Source organism: Euleptes europaea, chromosome 2 (genome assembly GCF_029931775.1).
Source record: "Euleptes europaea isolate rEulEur1 chromosome 2, rEulEur1.hap1, whole genome shotgun sequence".
In the NCBI taxonomy this organism is placed as follows: domain Eukaryota; kingdom Metazoa; phylum Chordata; class Lepidosauria; order Squamata; family Sphaerodactylidae; genus Euleptes; species Euleptes europaea.
The window spans coordinates 11,765,862-11,785,779 of NC_079313.1; the positions used below are offsets into that span (position 1 = coordinate 11,765,862).

General features: G+C 49.7%; 1 non-coding gene across 1 annotated transcript; it reads left to right on the forward strand.

The window, feature by feature from the left end:
• Positions 1 to 8,689: 8,689 nt before the first annotated feature.
• Positions 8,690 to 8,796, forward strand: LOC130474043 (U6 spliceosomal RNA). The gene has a single exon (XR_008933194.1). It is a non-coding gene; the product is annotated as a U6 spliceosomal RNA (small nuclear RNA).
• Positions 8,797 to 19,918: the final 11,122 nt, after the last annotated feature.

A 19,918-nucleotide genomic window follows, 5' to 3' on the forward strand; every position in this document is an offset into this window, starting at 1 on the left:
TACCTGGAGGTTACATCAAAACAGACACTTCTGTGTACCTTACTGTTAAACCCAAATCACACAGAAAATCAAGTGCAAAAATTAGCCCATTCTAATTCAGGGGAGACATGATAGAGGTCTATCAAAATCAAAATACAATTATTTCATATAGTCAACATTAATTCATTGGACCACACAATCATACTATACAGTATCACAAAAATACATATCTACGTAGGTAAGTATAAGAGCCCCGTGGTGCTGAGTGGTAAGCTGCAGTACTGCAGTCCAAGCTCTGCTCATGACCTGAGTTTGATCCCAACGAAAGTTGGTTTCAGATAGCCGGCTCAAGGTTGACTCAGCCTTCCATCCTTCCGAGGTCGGTCAAATGAGTACCCAGCTTGCGGGGGGTAAAGGGAAGATGACTGGGGAAGGCACTGGCAAACTACCCCATAAACAAAGTCTGCCTATTAAAAGTCGGGATGTGACGTCACCCCATGGGTCAGGAATGACCTGGTGCTTGCACCTTTTTAAAGGTAAAGGTCCCCTGTTCAAGCACCGGGTCATTCCTGACCCATGGGGTGACGTCACATCCCGATGTTTCCAAGGGTGGTTTGCGGGGGGGGGGGTTTGCCAGTGCCTTCCCCAGTCATCTTCCCTTTACCCCCAGCAAGCTGGGTACTCATTACTTTATCTTTACCTTAAGTATATATAAAGGAGGGGTGGGGAACCTCCGGCCCGCGGGCCAGATGCGGCCCGCGAGGCCATTTTGTCCGGCCCCTGGCCCGCCTGCCAAGGCCTGGAGCTCCATGGCCCACCTGCCGAGACCGGGAGCTAGCTATTGCTAGCCAGGCCCTTCTCCCGGCGCTTCGGGCTTTGCAGGGAGGCAGGAGAGCATGCTAACGAAACTAAAAGCTGATTGGATGACTGTGGGGGCGTTTCCCCCAAGTCTCCCTGCTTCCTGTTCCTGAAGAGAAAGTTGTTGGGGGCACCCAAATCTCCTGCCGCTCTCACCGGCCTGCGCCCTGGCGGTGGCAGCGCATTTTAAAGTTGTTGGGGGCACCCAAATCTCCTGCCCCTCTCCCCCACTCTCATTGCACTGCCGATGGCCGCGCTGCACCCTCCGCTGGCTCGGTGGGCTCCTACGCAGCCTTCCCCTCACTCTCCCCCGAGGCCAACGTACGTGCGTGTGTGTGTGCGCGCGCGTGCATGAAGCAGGGGGAAGCCGCGGAGGCTTCTCTCTGATCGCTCCCAGCCGCTCATGCTGTTGGGGGCTGGCTGGTTGGCTTGCTTGCTTGTGTGTGTGCGCACGCACAAAGGTGGGGGAAGCCGCAGAGGTTTTTCCCCCTTCGCTCCCGGCCACCCATGCAGCTGGGGGCTGGCTGGCTTTTGTGTGTGTGTGTGTGTGTGTGCGCGCGCATGAAGCAGGGGGAAGCCGCGGAGGCTTCTCTCTGATCGCTCCCAGCCGCTCCTGCGGTTGGGGGCTGGCTGGCTGGCTTGCATGTGTGTGTGTGTGTGTGCGCCCGCGAAGGTGGGGGAAGCCGCGGAGGCTTCTCCTCGATCGCTCCCGGCTGCTCGTGCCGGGGGCGGGCGAGCTTGTGTGTGTGCGTGCGCATAAAGGTGGAAGAAGCCACAGAGGCATCTCCCTGATGGCTCCCGGCTGCTTGCGCAGCCGGGGGCGTGCCTGTGTGTGTGTGAGGGGGGGAAGCTGGAAACCCCTCCCTTTCTCTCTCTCTTTCCCTCCCTCTCTTTTCTTCCTTCCTTTCCTTCCTTCTTTCCCTCCTTCCCCTTCCTTCTTTGCATAGTTTCTCCAGGTGGTGGCTGGAGACCTGGCAATCCTAGCTCCCCCCCCCCGGATACCTACAACTGGTACCTACAACTGGTATGGCCCTCGAATGATGTTATAAATATGGAAATGGCCCTTGGCATTAAAAAGGTTCCCCACCCCTGATATAAAGATTAGTCCATACAACTCAAGTCCAACTTTCTAATAATAATATCTTGTCTTGTTACAGGATCAACATTCTTTGATTTATAAACAAATGTCAATTTGAAGAGGAAGATGGCCGTTTCTGTTCTTATGTCTTCATCAGTTCCCCTTCAAATACCTGTCATCAATATGAATTACAAAAATAAAACTAAGGTGATCCAACAAAGACCCCTTTGTCAGACTGCCCTATGAGGAGAGGTTAAAATACTTAGGGCTGTTTAGCTTGGAAAGAAGGCGGTTCAGGGGAGACATGATAGAGGTCTATAAAATTATGCACGATATGGAGAGTGGACAGGGAGAAGCTTTTCTTCCTCTCTCGTAATACTAGAACGCAGGGTCATCTGCTGAAGTATGAACTGCAAACCTCAGTTAGGTCACGAGCAGCTTCACACAATATAGGTGTGAGGGTCTCTGTCTTTGTGTCTCTGCTTTCCATCACCTGCGGTGTTATCAGTGAACTCGTAAAAGCAGTTCACACCTTCTGGTCTCAGGCGCCAGGCCTGATGGCCCATGTATCTTCCCCCCCGCTGTTCTTCCTGCCAGTACTCCCTCAGGCCGGTGCGGCCTTGGAAGTGTGATAGCCGCACCAGACTTCCTGGGATCCGTCTGATGTTTTGTATTATGCCAAGCTTGTAACTTCCCATAACAATAAGTGTGAACCCCAGTGCCCCAGTGCCCTGGAGTCAATATATTCTGTAAACCCGTATAGCCCCTCACTTGCAACTTTCTACCTGTGCCTGTCTCATCTCCTGAAGGCTTCAATAAATCTATTGTTTCTGTATCAACGTCTGAGCAACTGATTTGGAGAAGCAAACTCAGAGAGGGGGATCTCTCACATTAAGTTGCAAGTCCTTGCCTCTCGGACTGCAGCTGTACCGCTTTGGACAGAATGTCAGCCGACGAGGACACCACCCCTAACCCCGATGCCCCCAAGGAACCGGACGAGCCGGAGAAGCCGGACCCGAAGGAGGAGGGAGCCAAGCCAAAGAAACCGAAGGGTCGCGCCCCCGACCAAGATCGGGACGGACGTCCCCGGGGGCTTACTTATTGGCTGGACTCTCCCAAGGGCTGGTCGCTCTCGCGGACTGCGGCGAAGGATCGCCGGTTGGCCTTCCCCAGCACGGGACTCGAAGGGGACCCGGCCCGCAAAGAGGCCCTCATGGAGGAAGAACGAAAGCAGTGGCAGGAAGACCGCCGGGCTATGCAGGAGCAGATGGAGATCATGCAACGCGTAATGGGTGAGATGGCCACGACCCTAGATGCGCTGAAGTTGCAACCTCCAGCCGGTGCTCCCCCAGACGGGGCGCCGGTAGTTCCGCCCGCAACCCCTGCCCCCCCGGCCCGTCGGGACCTGAAAGTCACGTATGACGGGTCGGGAGACCAGTTGACCTTTTTTATGGTCCAAGTAGACATTTTTATGCGGGAACAAGGCCGAACCTTCGTTTCTGAGGAGTCCCGGGTGCAGTACGTGGCTTCCTTACTGCAAGGGGAGGCGGCTGCCTGGATGGTGTTGCAGTATGAACTCCGCTCGCCGGTGCTGCGAACCCTGGACGAGTTCATGGTAGCACTCCGAAACCGTTTTGAGGACCCGACTCTGGGTGAGCGGGCTAAAGCCTCCCTGATGCAACTGCGCCAAGGGACTAAGTCGGTGGCGCAGTATGCAAGTGAGTTCCAGTCACTGGCTAGCCGAATTCTGGACTGGAGTGAAGCTACCTTGGTACAATGTTTCAGGGAGGGTCTCAACCCAGACCTCCAACATTGGGCCTTCATGCAAGGGAACCCCCCGGATGTGGAAGGTTGGGTTCGCCATGCTGCTGACATCGAGAATCGCAAACAACTCCTGAACTTGTCCAAGCAACGGCTTGGGCGAGACCCCAGGCCCCGAGGTGACCGTGGCCGGGAACTCCGGCAAGGGGGTGGCGGGGGTCTCTCGGCCGCGGAACGCCGCAAGCGGTTCGAGGCCGGCGTCTGCCTGATCTGCGGGGGAAAGGGTCACTTTGCATCGCAATGCCCCTCTCGCTCAGGCCGTCCGACCCCCCCCCGCCAAACCCAGGCCGAGCCGACGAAACCGGCCGCCGACAGCCAGCCTCGCCGCAGAAGTGGACCACTGAGCCGGCGCTCCGGCGCACCCTCCGCTCTCCACGCGCGCCCCCAGGATGGGGCATCCGACTCTACGGTCCCATCGGGGTCCCGGATTACAAATACCGTCTTTGATTCGGACGGCTCCCCGGAAGCCACCACCCCGTCCCCCTCTTCCAGCGAGGAGGAAGAGTGGGAACAGCCGGCAAAAAACGCCGTCGGTCTGCTGTAGAGGGGGCTCCGCAGCAGACCGTCCCTATCGTTGTGCAAGGAGCTCCACCGATGGTAAGCGCCCAAGAGGACAATGTATTTGTGCGTGTTCATCTGTCCCTACCCAAAGGGGGTCCCCCGTTAGAGGTCCCCGCGTTGGTCGACTCGGGGTGTGCCCGCACCATGATAAATGAGGAAACTGCCAAGAAGTTGGGTGTCCGGCGCAAGCGGCTTCCGGGACCCCTCCGTTTTTCCCAAATGGACGGGAGTGACTTTACACGGGGCCCTGTGACCCACAGAACTGCAGCCGTGATTATGTCCGTGGGGGAACATTGGGAACGGTTGTATTTCACCATCGCCCCTATTGTAACCCCTGTGGTGTTAGGGATGAACTGGTTAAGGGGACACAATCCCTCCATTGATTGGGTTAAACGGGTGCTTTCCTTCCCCGAAAACCCCTGTGGGTTGCATGACAAGGAACGGGTACTCAGAACTCCAGCCGCCGCACTGGTAGGGTCCCCCGCCCCAGTCTCTCCTCAATTACCCTCTGAGTACTCGCAGTTTACTGATGTTTTCGATGTTAGAGAGTGCGACGAACTGCCTCCCCACAGAGAAACGGACTGTGCCATCGAGATTGTAGGGGAAGGCAAACTGTCTAAGGGAAAGGTTTACCCCATGAGCCCTAGTGAAAAGACTGTATTGCGAGACTATCTGGATGTCAATCTGGCGAGGGGTTTCATACGCCCCTCCAAGGCTCCTTATTCAGCCCCAGCTTTCTTTGTAAAGAAAAAGACGGGAGATTTAAGACTGTGTATTGACTTTCGCAGACTGAACGCAGTCACCCAGTCTAATGCTTACCCCCTCCCTCTTATTCCTGACCTTCTAGCACAATTAAAGGAGGGCCGAATCTTCACCAAACTGGACTTGGTAGAAGCCTACCACCGCATTCGCATCAAAGAAGGAGACGAACCCAAAACGGCCTTTTCCAGTTGTTTTGGGATGTTTGAGTACCTGGTCATGCCGTTCGGACTTTCGGGGGCTCCGAGTGTCTTTATGCAATTAATTAATGAAGTTTTGCATGATTTACTGTTTCGGGGGGTGGTGGTATTTCTCGATGACATTCTTATTTACTCTGAGACCATGGAAGAACATGTGCGCCTAGTGCGAGAAGTGCTCCAGCGGCTGCGGGAGCACAAACTGTATGCTAAGGTGTCCAAGTGTGAATTCCACCAACCTTCTATTACATTTCTGGGGTATGTGATTTCCCACCAAGGGTTGGAAATGGACCCCGCCAAGGTCCAGGCGGTGCGGGACTGGGAAACCCCCACTACCCGCCGCCAACTTCAACAGTTTTTGGGGTTTGCCAACTTTTACCGGAATTTCATTCCCAACTTTGCCCAAGTTGCGCTTCCCCTCACTGCCCTGTTGCGTACCAAGGACAGGGGGGCTAGCGCCGCACTCCCCTCAGCCCGTCTGCAATGGTCTCCCCAGTGCCAGCAAGCTTTTGAACGTTTAAAGCTACTTTTTTCATCCGAACCCGTTTTGGCTCACCCGGATTGCACCAAGCCCTTCGTGGTGCAGGTGGATGCCTCGGATGTAGCCATGGGCGGGGCCCTATTGCAGAGGGATGAGGGGGGACGGTTGAGGCCATGCGCCTACTTCTCCAAGAAGTTTTCCCAGTCCGAAATCAACTGGGCCATTTGGGAGAAGGAGGCAGCAGCGGTCAAACATGCCCTTACCATATGGAGACACTTCTTAGAGGGGGCCGAGCTGCCGTTCGAAGTGTGCACAGATCACAAGAATCTTGAGGCTCTCAAGGGAGCTAGAAAACTCAATGCCAAACAAATTCGGTGGGCCCAATTTTTTGCAAAATTCCGGTTCACCCTCAAACATGTCCCTGGCAAAGAAAATGCCCTAGCTGATGCTTTGTCACGACTTCCCCAGTATCGCAACGATTTCGATCGCCCCGTCGACTCCCTGTTCACTCCCGAACAGCGAGGGGAAGTCCCTGGCTTGGCCGTCACCACCCGATCCCAAGCCCGCCAACCGGAGACCCCCCCTACGCTCAAAGGTATCCCGGAAGCATTCCAACAGCGACTCCGGGACGCCTCCTTACAGGAGGAGGAGCACCATCTCCTCCCCACTGGCTTGGAACGAACCAACACTTGGTGGGTGCAAGGGGGGAAACTATATGTCCCATCTTCCCTTCGCAAAGAAGTATTGGGACTTGTACATGGGGCCAGGCTAGCGGGTCATTTTGGTTTCATAAAAACGCTTCACCTGGTTCGAAGGCAATTCTGGTGGCCCGGTATGAGATCTGATGTAGAGTTGTATGTGCGCAGCTGCCCCACCTGCGCCACAGCCAAGAAACGGATGGGAAAACCCCCGGGGCTTCTCAAACCGCTTGAGAACCCCTCCCGTCCCTGGGAAGTCATCGCCATGGATTTTATCACCGACCTACCTCCAAGTCGGGGGAAAACGGTTCTCTGGGTTATCACAGACCTCTTTTCCAAACAGGTTCATTTCGTTCCATGTGCAGGTCTTCCTTCAGCCCAGGGCTTAGCTAAACTGTTCATCACGCACGTCCTCAGGCTACACTCGATCCCGAGGAAGGTCCTCTCCGACCGGGGGGTCCAGTTTGTTGCCAAATTCTGGCGGGCTTTCCTAAAGTTAATGGGAGTGGAGGAACAGGGCCTTTCTTCCGCCTATCACCCCCAAACGGATGGTCAAACGGAACGAGTAAATGCGGTAGTAGAATGTTATTTGCGTTGCTATGTAAATTTCCACCAGGACGACTGGGTCGACCTGCTGCCATTTGCCGAATATGCGTACAACAATGCGCCTCATTCCTCTACCGGCTTTAGTCCCTTCCAAGTTATATACGGGACGGATTTTGGCCCTTTCGGTTCTGCCCCCGTCTCGCCAGAGCTCCAGTCTACCCCTGATCTTCAGGAGTGGATTCAGGTGGTTAAATCCACCTGGCCATGGTTGCTCAAAAATCTGGAAAGGGCAAAAAGCAAGTACAAGGAACAAGCAGACAAACACCGGTCTCCGGGATGGGAACTCAAGGTGGGGGAGCAAGTCTATCTGTCCACCAAAAACCTCCGCTCTCTTCGCCCCTGCAAAAAACTGAGCGACCGTTATGTAGGACCTTTCCCCATTACCAGAGTAATCAACGAGGTTACCGTGGAACTGAGTCTCCCTAAGACTCTCAAGGGAGTTCATCCAGTCTTCCATATAAGCCTCCTCAAACCTTATGTAGCAGCTCCCCAGTTCCACCCCCCTCCCGCTCATGAGATTCCTACCGTAGTAGGAGGGGATACCCATTTGGAAATATCCAAGGTTTTAGATTCCAAATGGAAGAAAGGGAAACTGTTTTACTTTGTTCGCTGGAAAAACCTTGGCTCCGCTCATGACGAATGGGTGGCCGCACCCCACATGGCAGCTCCTCGCTTGGTCCGAGAATTCCACCTCGCTTATCCCGATAAGCCTCGTCCTCTCGGAGGGGGGCCTTAAGGGGGGCAGAATGTGAGGGTCTCTGTCTTTGTGTCTCTGCTTTCCATCACCTGCGGTGTTATCAGTGAACTCGTAAAAGCAGTTCACACCTTCTGGTCTCAGGCGCCAGGCCTGATGGCCCATGTATCTTCCCCCCCGCTGTTCTTCCTGCCAGTACTCCCTCAGGCCGGTGCGGCCTTGGAAGTGTGATAGCCGCACCAGACTTCCTGGGATCCGTCTGATGTTTTGTATTATGCCAAGCTTGTAACTTCCCATAACAATAAGTGTGAACCCCAGTGCCCCAGTGCCCTGGAGTCAATATATTCTGTAAACCCGTATAGCCCCTCACTTGCAACTTTCTACCTGTGCCTGTCTCATCTCCTGAAGGCTTCAATAAATCTATTGTTTCTGTATCAACGTCTGAGCAACTGATTTGGAGAAGCAAACTCAGAGAGGGGGATCTCTCACAATAGGAAGCAAACTCTGGTTTGGTCATGAGCAGCTTCACAAATCATGGGTAGGAACCTTGTGTCAGGCCTAGCCTGGGCGATGTACAGAGAATGCCAGGCATAGTCTGACAGAGAATGTTGTGCTTTCACCAGGTGCTACCCAAGGTCAGCCTCACCAACGGTCAACTGCCAACTATGTATTTTGACTTTGAACTTCGTGGGAACTTATTCCGGTGGGAGGGGGGTTGCCATGGTTTCCTGTGTTATTCTGTATTCTTTCATTTATACCCAGCACCAAGCTTTTAGTTCTCATAAGTGCCGTCTTGATTCCTAGCTACTGTTAACCTGTGGATTCTCCAATAAATCAACTCTCTTTTGGACTACTTGTCTGTGGATGTTGTTTATGGGACTGTCACGGGGCAAGTGCTTACACCTTGCCACAATTTGCAGCTCCCTGGCTAATGGTTCTTTTCTACAACATATAGTAGTGCTCGCTTTGGCAGCACATATACTAAAATTGGAACGATACAGAGAAGATTAGCATGGCCCCTGCACAAGGATGACACACAAATTCGTGAAGCGTTCCATATCTTGGGGAGGGGCTGTGGCTCAGTTTGTAGAGCATCTGCTTGGCATGCAGAAGGTCCCAGGTTCAATCCCCAGCATCTCCAGTTAAAGGGACCAGGCAAGGAGGTGATGTGAAAGACCTCTGCCCGAGACCCTGGAGAACTGCTGCAGGTCTGAGTAGACAATACTGACTTTGATGGACCAAGGTTTGATTCAGTATAAGGCAGCTTCATATATGTGTTCATGTGTATACAAAACTGCCACATTCCCACATGTAAGTTTTTAGTTCTAGTGAAAATCTCTGATGTGAATAACTGGATAACACTGGATAACATCATGTGTGAATTGGCCTTAATGTTTCATCTGCCACTTGTGTGTTGACTGCAGTTTAAACTGGCATTTACCGTTCATGATGGATGGCATTATGTCAGTGTACTGCCATTGAAGCATGTAAGGGTCGGGATTAAAATTAAAAATTATAAACGAATTAACATTCTAATGTATCTAACTTCACAATTTTTGATTCAATACCGAATAATTGACTTACTTGGGTAAGGATGCTGATCGTTATAAATAGCTGGAGTTGTTTTAATAATTGCCTAATGAGTCATTAATAAATTAACCTGGCCGTTACATTAACAAATTGTTTGATGATTCATGACTGGATGGCTTAATTGCTTGGCTTGTTTGCAACCTAGTTAATTGCTTCTTTACTGTGTAGCTAATTGCTGAATTGGTTTGTTTACTTGGTTGCTTATTTAGGATTTTCTTTTCTTCTTTAAAGAAAAAAACCAAAAGGTCACTTTTTACTCGCAAAGCATTTTGTTTAATTAGTTTTTATTTAACAGCCCAATGATACTTTCCTTATTTAACACTACAATCCGAAGGGCCCCCTGCGCTGCAGCGGCCAGACGCTGGTCTAATAATGGCACCACTAGTCTGCTCCTCAAAGAGATCCAGCAGAGTGTCAGCCCTTGCCCAAGCCCGAACCAATAACCACAGCAAGAGACACACTGGTCCAAGGAAGATGGTTTACTGGAAGCATAGGTAAACAGAGCATACAGGAACTAAGACAGCAATGGAGGGCTCTGGGATACACTTGACTATATAAAAGCATAGAAAAAAGCATTCAGCATTCAGCAGCCCAGGACAGGCTCAAGAGATTACTATTTCAAAACAGTCTAGAGATGCCTCCGTTCCCAAGGAGTACTGTCTACTTCAAAGAGTCCAAAAATGCAAACAATCCTTGGGAGCAAGTCGGTGAAAAAGCGAAACTGAGACACAGGCCTGACATTCTGCTCCCCTTAGGGCCCCCTCCCAGTCGGCAAAGGGGATGGTTTATCGGGGTAGGCGGTGTGGAAGGCGTGCACCAAGTCCGGGGCGGAGACATCTCGTGCCTTCACCCATTCATCATAGGCAGGGGGGAAGTGTTTCCAATGAACCAAATACTGTAGAGACCCATGACGTATATGAGAGTCTAAAATCTTAGACACTTTGAAATGTTCCTCCCCCCCCCCACCATCACAGGCTGCTTAGGGGGCGGTTCCGGGTGCCAATCGGAGGAGGCGACATGAGGTTTGAGGAGACTAACATGGAAAACGGGGTGGATACGCCTCAGGGTTTTTGGAAGAGTCAGTTCTACAGTGACGGGGTTAATTATCCGAGTGATGGGATATGGCCCCACGTACTTGGCACTGAGTTTAAGGCAAGGTTGGGTGGACCGCAGATTCTTGGTGGAAAGGTACACTAAGTCGCCCACTTGGAAGTCTTTACTGGGAGAACGATGTTTATCTGCTTGAGCCTTGTATTGCGTTTGGCCCTTTCTGGATTCTTTACTAGCCTTGGCCAGGTGTTGCGGATGGCTTGAGTCCAGGCATCCACCTCGACGCTCCCCTCCACCCCCGTCATATCCACATGAGCAATGGGACCGAAATCCTGACCGTATACAACATAGAATGGACTAAACCCAGTAGACTGATGCACAGCATTATTGTAAGCATATTCTGCAAAAGGCAACAACTCAACCCAATCATACTGATGGTAATTGACATAACAGCATAAATAACACTCCAGGACAGCATTAACACGTTCAGTTTGCCCATCCGTTTGGGGGTGATAAGCGCTAGACAAACCCTGTTCCACCCCCACCAACTTGAGAAATGCCTTCCAAAATTTAGCCACGTAGCTACTTCCGCGGTCGCAAATTATCTTACGCGGAAAGGAATGCAGACGGACAACATGTGACGGGAAAAGGCGGGCCAATCTGGGGGCAGACGGAATACCTGCACATGGAACCAAATGTATCTGTTTGGAAAATAAATCAGTAATAACCCAAAGTACAGTTTTCCCCTCACTCAAAGGGAGGTCAGTCATGAAATCCATGCCAATTACTTCCCAGGGTCTGCTGGGAATTTCCAGTGGTTGTAGAAGTCCCGGAGGCTTACCCTGGGACCGTTTGACAGTGGCACAAATGGGACAACTGCGAACAAAGGAGTCCACATCCGTACGCATGCCCATCCACCAAAACTGCCTGCGTAACAGGTGAAGGGTCTTTAGGAAACCAAAATGTTCTGCCATTTTGGCTCCATGAGCTAACTGCAAGACTTCCCTTCTAAGTACTTTAGGCACGTACAGTTTCGAGTCCTTGTAGAAACAGCCACTCCGTTCAAACAAGCCCTGGGGTAGAGTTTGAGCGGAGCGTTCATCCAGGCATTGAGTACGAAGGGAGTCCAGAAAGGAATTGGACAGGATTACTCCCCCCCTCCCACAGAAGAGGAGGAATCCGGAGCCGCTGGCGGTGGCAATGGAGGGGGGTTTGTGGGTGCTGCGGAGCGCCAGAGACGGTCGGTGCAGGCTGATCTGGAGAGACAGCTCTGCTGTCCATTGCTTGGGTCTGGGATTGGAGCAGAGTTTGGGACCGAGTCTTTACTGCCAGGACGGGGAGAGCCCCTTTGTGTGCCTGAGTGAATAAAGAGTCCGTGGGATGGTCAATCTTTATTGGATATTGGGGCAACCTGGAAAGAGCATCAGTGAGCACGTTTTGTTTTCCAGGAACATGTTTCAGTACAAAACGGAATTGGGCAAAGAAGTCAGCCCAACGCTGTTATTTCGCAGACAGTTTGTGGGTCCCCGTGAGGGCCTCTAGATTTTTGTGATTGGTCCAGACCTCAAAGGGAACCCCAGACCCCTCCAGAAACTGCCGCTATAGGGTGAGGGCATGATAGACGGCCGCCGCTTCCTTCTCCCAAATTGGCCAATTCAATTGAGCGTGCGCAAACTTCTTGGAAAAGTAAGCACAGGGGTGGAGAAGACCGTCAGCCCCCTTCTGGAGAAGAGCCCCCCCATGGCTACATCGGATGCATCTACTTGCACAACAAACATTTGGGGTGCTGCAGCGCCGGTTCAGAAGTGAAGAGCCATTTGAGGGCTGTAAAAGCGGTTTGACATTGATCAGTCCAAAGTATCTTGGCGGTGGGTAACATAGCTGAGGTTCCTTTACCTTTAGTTTTAAGGAGGTCGGTGACTGGCAGTGCCACTTGAGCAAAGTTGGGAATGAAACCACGATAGAAATTGGCAAAGCCTAGAAACTGCTGCACTTGTTTACGGGTGGAGGGAGGCGTCCAGTCAAGAACCGCTTGCACTTTAGCAGGGTCCATGCTGAGGCCCCGATGTGAAATGATGTACCCCAAAAACGTTAGCTGTTCTTGGTGGAATTCGCATTTAGACAACTTAGCACAGAGTTGATGATCACGGAGATGTTGCAACAATTCTCTGACTAGAGCAACATGTTCTTCCATGGATTTAGAGTAAATAAGGATGTCATCAAGGTAAACCACCACGCCGCGATATAATTAATCATGGAGGATTTCATTAATGAGTTGCATGAAGACCCCCGGGGGCCCTTTTAATCCGAAAGGCATCACAAGAAATTCATACATGCCGAAGCAGCTAGAAAAGGCGGTAAGGGGTTCATCCCCGTCACGAATCCGGACTCGGTAATAAGCCTCAACCAAGTCCAATTTGGTGAATATACGCCCTTCCTGTAGTTGTCCCAAAATGTCTGAAATCAATGGGATAGGATAGGCGTTAGTCTGGGTAACTGCTTTGTTTTCGGAAGTCTATACACAAACGCAAATCACCTTCCTTTTTATGGACAAAGAAAGCGGGGGCTGAATTAGGGGCGGTTGACGGTCGAATGAATCCCCGAGCAAGATTTTTATCCAAAAAGTCTCGCAACACAGCGCGTTCGGAGACGCTCATAGGGTAAATCTTGCTTTTGGACAATGTGCAGTCTTTCACCACTTCAATTGCACAGTCCGTGGCACGATGGGGGGGTAAGGCATCGCATTCTTTCATGTCAAAAACATCAGCAAAGTCCCGATATACCTTGGGTAAAGGTGTTGGCACTACAGCATTGGAGGTTAAGGCAGGCGCGGGTGGAGGTACAACCGCGAGTTCACGTCGATGCTGCTCACATTTTGGGCTGGCGAACGTGATTGTGTCAGCGTCCCAATCTATGTAAGGGCTATGACCCTTGAGCCAATTAATCCCCAAAACCACTTCGTATCGGATGGGAGCTATGGTAAACTCTATTTGCTCCCAATGGGAACCGATAGCCATCGCTACTCCCCGTGTGCGACGGTCGACTGCCCCCCCTCTAAACTGGCTGCCGTCCATTTGGGCGAATTGGATGGGGGCCGGTAGTTCTTTGGATTTGACGTTCAGGGCTGCAAACGTGGCTTCATTGATTAGAGTGCGTCCGCAGCCAGAGTCTATGAGTGCTTTGAAATGTATTTGGGGGCCCTTCTTGTAGTTTTGTAGTACTACGTCTACATAGACAGTGTTTTCCACTTCACTCACCTTGACAGGAGCCTTGGGTTTTGCAGAAGATTCTGCAGGGGTCTGTGGGGACACTCCCCTCACCACAGACCGTGCCCGTTTTTTGACAGGTCGAGAGGGGTTTCCAAATTAAGGGCTGGGGAATTCCATTGATTATCCTCGTCGGAAGAAGGAGAGTTGTCCCCCACTGGGGCACTTGTAATCCGGGACCCTACGGGGTCAATTGGTGCAGGGAGGTTGGACGATTCCTCGACGTGAAGTGCAGAGGGTGTGGGTCGTCCCGGCGCTGCGCTGCGGGCGGCCGCGGTGCCTCTGTGTTGAGGTCGTCCTCGAGCTCGAGGCGGCATGCTTGGGCGAGTGGTCTCTGGGCGTTGAGGACAAGTTGCTGCAAAGTGACCCATTCCCCTGCAGACAAGACAAGCCCCTCTCTGGAAACGGGACTCGCGATCCAGAGAGAGCCGGGTTGGTCTCTGCGGGTTGGGAGTTGAAGGTTTGGTGGGCGGCTTTTGTCCGCTTTTCTCTTTAGCTCTATTTCGGACTAGCGAAACAAACCGCTGGCGGCTCTCAACTTCCTCAGCCAGCAAAATCCAGTCCTCAAGGGTGTCTGGGTTGCCTCGCATATAAGACCAGGTTATAATGTGGATAAGGGTAGCTTCTGGCCAGTCCACTACCTTACTAGCAAGTCTTTGGAATTAATCTGCAAATTCCCGAACTGGAGAGGAGCCTTGCCTGAGTTGCAAAAGTTCCGCTTTGGCTCTCTCTCCCATGAAGGGATCTTCAAACCGCCGTCGCAAGGCAAACATGAAATTGTCGAGGGAACGAATGGAGCAGGACCGTGTATCAAACTGTAGAATCATCCAGTCAGCTGCTTTGTCAGTTAATAGAGAGGCAACGAAGCGGACGCGGCTATCTTCGGTTGGGAAGAATTGCCGTTGCTCCCTCATATAACTATCCACATGATGCAAAAAATGGGGTAAGGTCTCAACAGAGCCGTCGTAAGTAACCCTCAGTTTAGGCGGTCTCCATGGCATTGGGGGCATAGGCGGGTATCCAGGGGCTGGAATTCCCGGTAAGACAGGCGCAACAGGCACTCCTCCGGGCGCTGCTGGGCCAGGAGCTGCTGGTCCTCCACCCGGTGTGACGGGTCCCCCACCAGGGGCTGCAGGGCCTCCATCGGGCACGACAGGCCCTCCAGCGGGACCTCCTCCGCCAGGAGGAACCACCGGGGCAGCTGGTTGTTGTGGCAGCTGCTGCGGTATTATTGGAACGGGGGTAACGGGCGCAGTTTGAGCCCATTGTAACTGGTCATTGTCCCTGAGTACTAAGGCCAGTTGATCTTGCAAGCGTGCGACCTGCTCCATGAGATCCATAATATTTTGGTTACGTAGAAAAAGCATCTCGATGCCAGCACCGCTAGTCCGGCGGGACTGGCTGGACCGCAAACCAGTGGCCCAAGAGGATTCTTCTGTATATAAGTCCTCTTTGTCGGAAAAATTCGATCTCTCGGGCAAAGTCCCCGCCAATCTGCGGGTTCGTTGAACGCTACGAGGCGGGACGAAAGATGGGAAGAACGAAGGTAACTCATAGTCCTTGGGCTGTCGGGGACGCGTGCCACTCCGCGCCCGTTCACGGGCCAAGCGATCCCTCTCTTCCTGCTCCGCCCAAGCCTTTGCTGCGGCTTCAGCCGCAGCTCGCGCTTGCTCCTCCGCTTTCTTACGTTCAGCCAATTCCAGGTCGGTGGCCAGTCGGGCAGCCAACGCCGTGGTAACAAGTGGGAGAGCTTCCTGCTCCAAGGTGTAGAGGAGTTCAGCACGCTTATCCGGCAGGTCCAGCATGGGTTGGATCTGTACCGCTAAGGCCGCTGCATCCGCACCAAAATCGGGGGTAAGATGTTTCGTAAGTTCAGCCACAGAAATAGTAGCTGCAGTGTGTCCATGGAATAGGGCAGTCACTCGCTCGGCTACCGCCTTAGCCTCAGCTTGGCAGAGCTCGGGGGTGGTGTGATCGGGGTCGCCATGTCAGCAGGATGGAGTGGGAGCGCGTCCACGGCTGACTGCGTTTCACGAGCAATAAATTGGTCCAATAATCCAGTCAGCAGTTGTAAATCTTCAGCCGCCGCTCGGGCGTCATTCACCAACCGGTCGAGTATCTGGAGGTCTTGGCAGGTGTCGGCAGCGTCAGACATCCAGGGGATCGTTGTGACTAGAGAACGCCATTGAGCCTGAACAAGCCCATTCAAGTGACTAACTTCCGTGTTAGTTCGAAATAGTTCGGCTATAACATCCCGTACGAGGTCGGGGTCGTCGGGTGGCGTTCTCAACGGAAGGAACCACGGATGGAAGCCTTCCAGGGCTCCTAGCAGGAACCCACTACCCGGGGATCAGGTCCACCGGGACAGGGGCGAACCACACGCGGCTCCAGCCACAGAGAACTCACTCGGAGAGCACTGCTCACACTCCCATCCAAGTGGCAGGAGAACCCTCCGGGGCTCCAGCCTGACAGGTAAAAGAAGAAGTGATGATTGCTGTCTTAATGTCAGCCCTTGCCCAAGCCCGAACCAATAACCACAGCAAGAGACACACTGGTCCAAGGAAGATGGTTTACTGGCAGCATAGTAAACAGAGCATACAGGAACTAAGACAGCAATGGAGGGCTCTGGGATACACTTGACTATATAAAAGCATAGAAAAAAGCATTCAGCATTCAGCAGCCCAGGACAGGCTCAAGAGATTACTATTTCAAAACAGTCTAGAGATGCCTCTGTTCCCACGGAGTACTGTCTACTTCAAAGAGTCCAAAAATGCAAACAATCCTTGGGAGCAAGTCGGTGAAAAAGCGAAACTGAGACACAGGCCTGACACAGAGGCCGGGAGGCAGGCAAAAGTCCGAAAAGCAGGATCACAGGGGCCACAACCACGTCAGTGTCCCCAGCAACCACGCCATTGCATCCCATACAGGTCACAAGGAACAACAACAGGACTGTGATAGACAGGACAGACAGAACCAGTCATGGGCTGGCAGTTCCGGGGACCCAGTAGGGTTGCCAGCTCCGGGTTGGGAAATACCTGGAGATTTTGGAGGCGTAGGGTTGCCAGGTCCCTCTTCGCCACTGGTAGGAGGTTTTCAGGGCAGAGCCTGAGGAGGGCGGGGTTTGAGGAGGGACTTCAATGCCATAGAGTCCGATTGCCAAAGCGGCCATTTTCTCCAGGGGAACTGATCTTTATTGGATGGAGGTCAGCTGTAATAGCAGGAGATCTCCAGCTAGTACCTGGAGGTTATTGTAATAACTATATAAATAGGTGTACTGATATAAAATTGTGCAATCCTAAGAAAAAAATCTCAGTACACTGCCCCAACTTTCCTTTCAAATATATTTCTCTCTCTTTTTCTTTTCTTTCCAAAGTTTCTTAACTTGTCTTAACAATTTATACAACAACAAGGTTATAAGTTCCAATACAGTTTAACTTCACTATACAATTACTTCATTACACTTAATACCTTCTCAGAATCTTTAACATAAATGAGTACTCCTCGGGAACAATGAAATGCCGGCAGTTAAGTCCTTACTCGCAAGTAAGCAATATAAAGATAATGTTGTGAGGAACGCTGTACTCCTCACCACTTCCGCGGTCAGGTGATGTGGACTGGTCCAATCACAATGATGGAATCTCGTTCCTGCCGGTGTTTCTCTTTTGGCTGTAAAAAGCTGTGTATTTTGAATGTGGATCCATTCAATATTCATATACAGCATACAAAGATGTAACAAGATCCCGGTTGCCTCTTGTTTCGCGTTGTGTATAATTAGCTTCTTCAGACATGTATTAATATTCTAGAAAATTAATTAACACCATAACGTCCTATATCTTATTACATGCAGCACCTCCCCCTTAATAAAACCTGTGAAAAATATTTCCTGTGGAAAATATATTTCTTACCTGACTGCACCCTTGCAGTTCAAAGGAATGACTCCTAGTCATAGGCTCTATGTTAAAATTTAGCAACATCTCATTTCTAAATATACATTTTTTTCTTTCTTTACAGGTGTTCATAATACAAGCAAGGTCCGTCACTCTTCAAGGTAAGTATCCTGTGTTAACTTGGAGGTGCTACTCCATAGCAATCACTTACAGTTAAATTCTTAACCATTACTATTGTATTCAATTCAATGCCCTACTAAGGAACATGATTCCCACTAGATGTACATACAGTTATGATTATAAATATACATAAATATATAAATACAAGGTATATAAATATATAAATACATCATATAAACTATGCTGGTAGCTATATAAAACCAAATCCAAAAAATCCATAAGTAAATGAGTGGGTGGTTCCTGTATTATCCTTGTTGACAGTAATTCTGCAATCACTGCACGTACCTCTTCCAAAGGTATGCTTGTATACAAAGCATTGACATCAATAGATGCCAGCATGTAGCCTTTGGGAACCTGTAGTCCCTCTATTTTGTATATGAAATGTTTAGTATCCTGTACATATGAACATGTTTGAATAGAAAATCCATGCAAAAAACTTTCTAGATATTGGGCTAATGGTTCTAGTGCTGATGCTGAACCAGACACAATTGGTCGTCCTGGTGGAGGAAAAACATTTTTATGCACTTTCGGTAAACAATAAAAAACAGGAACACGGGGAAATTTATTAATGAGGTGATCTGCTAATTTTTTTGTGATGATATCCTGTGCTAATGCATTCTGAACCACAGTGCGAATTACTCGCATAATTTCTGTGGTAGGATCTCCTTCTAGTTTTTTGTATGAATCCTTATCACTTAATAACCTTTGAACCTCATCCAAATATGTTGTTCTGTTCATAATCACTGTCCCTCCTCCTTTGTCAGCTTGTTTAATGACTAAATTAGGATCATTAGCCAGATCATGTACTATTTTCCAATCCTTAACTGTAAAATTAGGTTCCATAGAGCCCCTATAATTTTTCTCTGCCTTTTCTATTTCTTTAAGGATCACAGTTTGAAAGGTTGTAATCAAATGGCTTGGATTAGGAGGCATGAATGTGGATTTTATTTTAAAGGAGGGTAAAGACTGTTCATAAGTGGCATCTCCAAAAAATTCTTTCAATTTTATGAGTCTGATTAATTTATAAATTTCAATCCGTGTTTGAAATGATGAATATCCCAAATTTAGAATCCGTATCTCATCCCTAGTTAACTGTTTATCTGAAATGTTTATAACTAATTGTACTGATTGCGACGGGGACGACGCTGGGGAAAATACTGAACATAAGATCTTCCTTCCTGGTTGCGCGATCTCAAGTCATATGATCTATGCGAGGTTCTACTAGACAGACTTGACGAGTCACTATCAGAGCGAGATGATTGCCCCATTCTGTACTGGGGTCTGCTTCTCCCAGGTGAGTGGGGAATGTTTCTCTTGATATTATTTACCCACGGATAAACCTGATTGTTTTTATAATCAGTGGTGTCCCTTGCAAGTTTATTTAATTTATTCCCTCTGATATTCTCTTTATAACTCTTAAGCTCCTCCTCAAACTGCTTAAATTTGATAGCAAAGCCAGAGGCATCGAACTCATCCTTGACCTTTTCCACCTGCTTCTTAACATCCTCTTTGATTAGAATTATTTCCTCATTCGTTTGTTCTATAATAAGGATCATAAGGTCCAACGAACATTTGTTAAGTATGGTGACCCATTTCTTTTTAAATTCATTATTTTCTCTAAACAATGTGGGCGCTTTGTTCATTCTAAGCCCATGGGGAATCATGTTATCCTTAATATATTCTTTCAGGGTGGACGCATGCAATTCCGTACGGATCTCACGCTTGGCTAAAGCATATAACTTATCAAATTATTTCAGATTTGAAAAGAATTATTTCAGAATTGAAAAGAATTATTTGAAAAGAATTATTTCAGATTTGATCAACAATATTATTTACAAATCAGAGGCGTTTCCATGGGCTCCTCTTGTGCCCCCTCAGTGGCTAATATTTTTATGATTTATTTTGAAAAAAAGTTTATTTACAATAATGCGTTATATATACAAAATGTACACACATTTTTCAGATACATAGATGATATTTTTATTATTATTAAAGATCAGGAATCATACACAAAATTATTAGAGCATTTGAATACATGTCATGATACGATTAAATTTACAGGCACTATTTCCTCAAACATGGTTTCATTTTTAGATACAGAAGTATTTATTAATACAGAATTGAAATTGGCAGTACGTCCTTTTAAAAAATCTACAGATAAAAATTCACTTTTACATTATGGTTCCTTTCATCCTTCTCACCTAAGAAACAGT